A 6,000-nucleotide genomic window follows, 5' to 3' on the forward strand; every position below is an offset into this window, starting at 1 on the left:
AAAATAGAAAAACAACATTCCATGAGAAAGCACTGTGCACTATCCGTGTTTTATTTGCTAAACATTTTTTGACTGCATATATATTTATTACAAACCTATTATACACATACCTATAATATGTACAGGTTTCCTGCAGAACCGTAGCTTCAGCAATTCTGATCAGACGGAGTTAAATGCCAGCATTTAGGTTACTGATATAAAAATGATCCAGTCAAAATGTTTAGTACAGTACATTTTTTAAATATAGGTAGTATATCTACAATAGACTACTCTACTCGCCCGCATTTCCCACTTATAAAGACATTCTTATAATAATAATAATAATAATAATAATAATAATAATAATAATAATAATAATAATAATAAATACACAAATCCAAATTCCACAGGGACGGTGCAAATTCGTGAAACTAACAGTTTTTATTTTCTTTTTCATGTTTTCGTACTTTTAAAACAAATGAAAAGACTATGGTGTCCCGGTTTTTTGTAAGTCAGAGCTGGGAACCCTGTATGGTACAGTACCCATGTTGATAGATGCTGCTTAAGGCTAGAGACAATGAATGGCATCTTATTGCTAGGACAGAAAAGTCTAGGCTAAACCAAAGCTATCCGATGACCAATCACGGAGATAACAAAAAGAGCATGTAATCGGCTTCGTTATTATTTATGTGTTTATTGCAATGGGTATGTAACTAACGCTGTACGCGAATGCTCATTTTCAAAACTGGCGCTAATGCAAACATCGAATCAGGTAAAATATGGATCAGCTAAGACTTAATAATTTGACATTAATGTTAATCGAGTGTGGTGATAGTAAAACATTAAAGGGAAGGAATTAAATAAGCAAAGAAGGACCCCAAAATGAGAATAGCCCCAGGCCCCCATTAAACTTTAATCCAGACCTGAATATTGTCCCCTTTCTCACTGCACTGTTTTTCAGTCACTGTCACCTCACTCACACTCACCTCGGCACTGGTTATTTTAGCCAGCACCTCATCACTCTTAGTCTGTGTCTCACTGCTACCATTCTCTGGATTCCCAGGGGTCCTGGAGCTGCTCCCAGCTTCCTGCACCTTCGCCTGCCCAGTTTCCTCTCTCTCTCCTTGCCTGCGCTCACTCTCTGTTCCTTCCTCTTTTTCTCTATCATCATTGTTTTTTTCAGGACAATTCTTTACAATATGACCCTCTTTACCACAGCACAGACATTTGATACATTCATTCTAGACACAGTCACACCCAACAACTTCACCTAACGCCAAAGCACACTGATCCAAAGAAACAAACACCTGTGTCACTATCTTTACCCCATGAAGGCGGCTTAACTTTTGAAAAGGAAAGTTTGGGGGAGCTCCCCTCACAATTGAACTGGCCATCCTGGCCTAAAGATGTCAGACAAAAACACTCGACTTTAACACTTAAGTATCATAAAAAAATCGCACCAAACACCTCTCCACTCTCACAGCAGCACACACTCACTCCTCATACTCCCAGCATGCACCACTACTAGACAGGAAAGATAGATAGATAGCATTAGTGGTTTCCATTAGGATGTCTGCCGTATTAACTGTACAACAGGTCCACCGGCCACACACTTTCTGATAATAATATAAAGGACAACTCACTCTCTTTATCTGGTCCTGAAACGTTATTATCATTTGAAAATAACAAAACCGCTAACAAAAGTGCATTTCTTTTGGCTTATATTTTTAACATTGTGTTTTCTTAATAATAATAATAATAATAATAATAATAATAATAATAATAATAATAATAATAATAATCTTTATTTTATGTAGCGCCTCTCATAAAGCAGGGGAAGACAAGTAAAATAGCAATAAAACATACAAACTACTAACAACAAAGAATCTAAGAGAATGCCAATTTAAATGAATGTGTTTTAAGGTGAGATTTAAAATCAGACAGGGACTCAGAAACTCGAATCTCGAGCGGGAGTGAGTTCCACAGCCTTGGTGCACAGGACGAGAAAGCCCTCTCCCCCACTGTTCACAGCTCGGTTAAGGGAGCAGTTCAAAGACCAGCATCGGCGGACCGTGGAGCGTGACCGGGAGGGTAATTTGACAGCAGGTCAGAGATATAAGAGGGGGAGAAATTCCCCTATTGGCCTTAAAAATCAACAATAAAATTTCATAATCATTATGGAATTTGACCTGCAACCAGTGAAGAGATTTTAATACAGGGGTTATATGTTCACTGGAGCTGGACCAGGTTAACACTCTAGCTGCTGAATTTTGGACATGTTGGAGTTTTTGGACAGTATTCTTTGACACCCCAGCAAGTAGGGCATTGCAATAATCAAGTCTGGAGGAAACAAAAGCGTGTACAAGTTTTTTTTTTCTGCAGCAGACATTTACAAGACAGGTCGCAGTCGAGTAATGTCCCGAAGATGAAAAAAAGACAACTTGGTAATATTCCGAACGTGCGGCTCAAAAGTTAGACTAGGGTCAAAAATGACCCCCAAGTTTTTCATTTTGGAACAAAACTCAGTTAGTACCCCAACAATAGTCATGTTTCAACAACTGGATTTACGCAGTTGATGCAGGGTACCTAATAACATAACTTCAGTCTTGTCACTGACGGCAGAAAGTTTTGTTGCATCCAGAGCGAATTTCAAAATAATATAATTGTTCTGTTCGATAGTTGTGAAACTTTCATGAGCAATATACTAGCAGTATGTGCATGTGTTTGTCATGCAACTTCTGACACCTTTGGAAGCCAAGTGCAAACAGATTCCAGACAGAGGGTGGGAGGCACTATTTCACACAGAAATTGGTGGAGTGTGTGGAATAGGTTGCCAAGCCAAGATGTTGCTGTTGATTCATTGGGATTCTCCATAAGCTGTTTGGATACGGTCCTGGAATCAATTAGCTATTAGCAGCTGAATGCCTCCTCTCATTAAACGTAGGTGTCCTGATGCTTTGCACATACCAGCACATATTGTGAAACACCTACAACATAACTCGAAAGCAATAATGCCCCAAACAGCACAAGTGCTTAGAGTTATGTTGTTTAGCAGCTAGGTTTGGCAAAGATTTATGGAGAGGGTGAGTTAGGAAACTTCACCTTCATTTTTCAAAAGTTTTTTTTTTGGTAGGCGCCATTATTGATCAAACTGTTCTGTACCAAAGAACGTCCCCCCCCCCCCCCCCCCCAAAAACAGTGGACACAAAAAACCATGTTCGTATAACCACCCCCTTTATATGAACTTGTGTTTACCAATCTGTTGCTAGGTCCACTGAGCCATCACCAAACTAATATTGATTTGCCAGATTGAAGAGATTTCAGGTTTTATCATTATACAATACAATACAATTTATTTTTACATAGCGCTGTTCATGCAGAGCATCCCAGGGCGCTTTACAATAAAAAAATACAAAATGTAAAAGCCATAGGCCAATCAATCCAGCTGAAGGATAAGCTAACACAAACAAATATGTTTTTAAATTGTATTTAAAAGACTCAACTGTGCCAGCATTCCCGATATGGCTTGGGAAGAGTCACCCTGTGACCCAGGAGTTAAACAGCGAGACACTCTATAAAGGTCTGTCTATTAAAACTCAGGTTGCCAGCACATAAATACAGTATATCAAGCAGATCTGTGGTTGTTTTAGATCACTGTCAGTCTGTGTTTAATTTTGAAAGAAGGCTCACTACACGTCTAGCTCGCTCAGCTTGTTTAATGTAATATGTATGACCATCATTTCCTTACTGTATCTCCTTCTCCATAATACAGCTCTCAAACCATAACTGCCCTCTATCGATGCCTGCTTGGGGAGATGAACTAGAGCAGATGCAAGCTGCCTGTAATCATCCTTCCTTAAAGTTTGCAGAATTAACCAGTAACAGCTGTGTCACACAGGATCTTTTTCTTGCTCACAAAAGAACCAACCTAACCTAGGTTTGAATCCATCTTAAACCACATCATGTCAAAAATCGATGCTGGGTTAGAAGATTACTATTCTTACCTTTACTGTGTTTTATTTAAAATGTACTTTCATTATTGATGTATCTATTTATTTATTCATAAATGCAAGCCGTTGACTTTAAACAAGTGCTGTACTATCGGTAGAAAAAGATAAAAATAAATAAAACAGGCCACTGATGTCTGAGAAAGTCCAGCCCTAAAACATAAGCTCTGAAGTAAGAGGCCTGATTTAGAACATGCTGTTCTACTGCATGGCCCAGTTCTATCCTTCCTCTGCTCTCTGAATCTCTACCTCATATACTTATACTATCCTAATATAATATCCCTCCCTCTGCTCTCTGAATCTCTACCTCATATACTTATACTATCCTAATAGAAGTTCCAAGTTTCCAGCAAGATCCAGGGTAAATGCTAACTCACCCATGTGGGTCTCCTTACAGACAAACCCAAAGCAATCCCCAGTAAAGAACCAATCCATTTTGCTGGTGGAATTATAGCATGATACAGAATATATAGAACTAGAAGTGGATGTTGAAGCTTTTATTAAAAATGTGTATCCACATCCCATTATAAAGATGTTGAGAATAGTGTGTATTAAAAAAAAAATATGAAAGGTAGTTTTTTTTTTTTTTTTTAGGAAGCAAGCTGAATAAAGGCTGTTAAGAGAGATGTTCTATCTTGCAATTCAGCAATCAATGCCTCCTTCAATAACTCTGAATAACTCTGAATATGCTTAGTGATACATTAAGAAAAACAGCACCCATGCATAATGTGGTATCCTGTTAAGCCAATGGCTTGTCTTTCTTTGCTTATGAGCATGTCTATGGTAAAGTTCCACATTAAGTCTGTATATAACGTGTGTGACTGCCAGCCCTAAATCTGAAAATGCTGGGTACCTGCAGTCCAGGATTCAGAACGAGTGAATAGAGACATGGATTTAAAAAGTGTATAATAATAAAAGTAAAAGCAGGTCATTTGGCAAGTTCTTTCTTTTGATAATCAAAATATTTTCTAAATATAGTGGGCTATGTTAATGTTACAAAATGAAAGGTAAAACTAATTTAGAGTGCTTACTTGAAAAATGTAACTTAGTTGTTTGGTTCTAGTGAAATGAACAGGTATTTTACCTCTTTCACAATATAGAATTAAATACTGCAGTAACGCTTTGAAAATATGCCCAATCTGTGTATATTTATTCTCTTTTTTTTAAAAAAATGGCAGTAATTTCAATTTAAGGTTTACACTGCCCTCTGTTCACAAACGTGGTTTATTGACCAGGCAAAGCAACAACGCTGCTGCTTTCAGTCAGTGAATTAGCTTGGTTTCACAGAATAATTAAGTGGAATGTATACCCAGTGTCCTAATTACAACCCATGGTCATTCATCTATCTAATTGCTACAATGCCTTCTAGGATAATTTCACCGCCAATGTACCATTTCTCTTTTGCCTGAGCAAGTGACTTCAGAAGCACCTGGCTCTGAGCCAAGACCCAAAGTGGAAAAATGCAGACTGTGATATTGCACAAGAAATGGCATTGCTAAATGAATAATTAAAGAGAATAGGCTTAAAGTTTAAGATTTTATATCAGCCACCTGCCCACAGGCTTCTTAACAGTGGTATTGACTTCTGACTTCTGGACATTAACAACCCTCCTGTCTAATCATTTTTCAAAAAATATATATATTGAAAGCAGCTGGTAAGAAATATAGGTTTCTCCGGGGATAGTCGGGTTTCCATTCTGAATTATGAATTATACAGGCATAATATAGATTTTTCATCCAACATAATTTAGAGATTAGATGTGGAGAGGGAGCTGAGTGATTTCTTGTGATAGAAATAGTGGAAGCAAGTCTAAAAAAGTTCACTGTACAGTACATCTTTATTTAGGCTTTGTGTTAAAATAATAATACTTAAATTAAACTGTCCAAACCCCACATTTTTATATTTTGTTTCCTGAGGGATACTTGGTTAAGTATATTGTAACTATGCATAAGAGCATTGTAATGATCTATGCACACACATATTTTTACTAAGTAACTAATATGTAAATGAACAG

Source organism: Acipenser ruthenus, chromosome 5 (genome assembly GCF_902713425.1).
Source record: "Acipenser ruthenus chromosome 5, fAciRut3.2 maternal haplotype, whole genome shotgun sequence".
NCBI lineage: Eukaryota > Metazoa > Chordata > Actinopteri > Acipenseriformes > Acipenseridae > Acipenser > Acipenser ruthenus.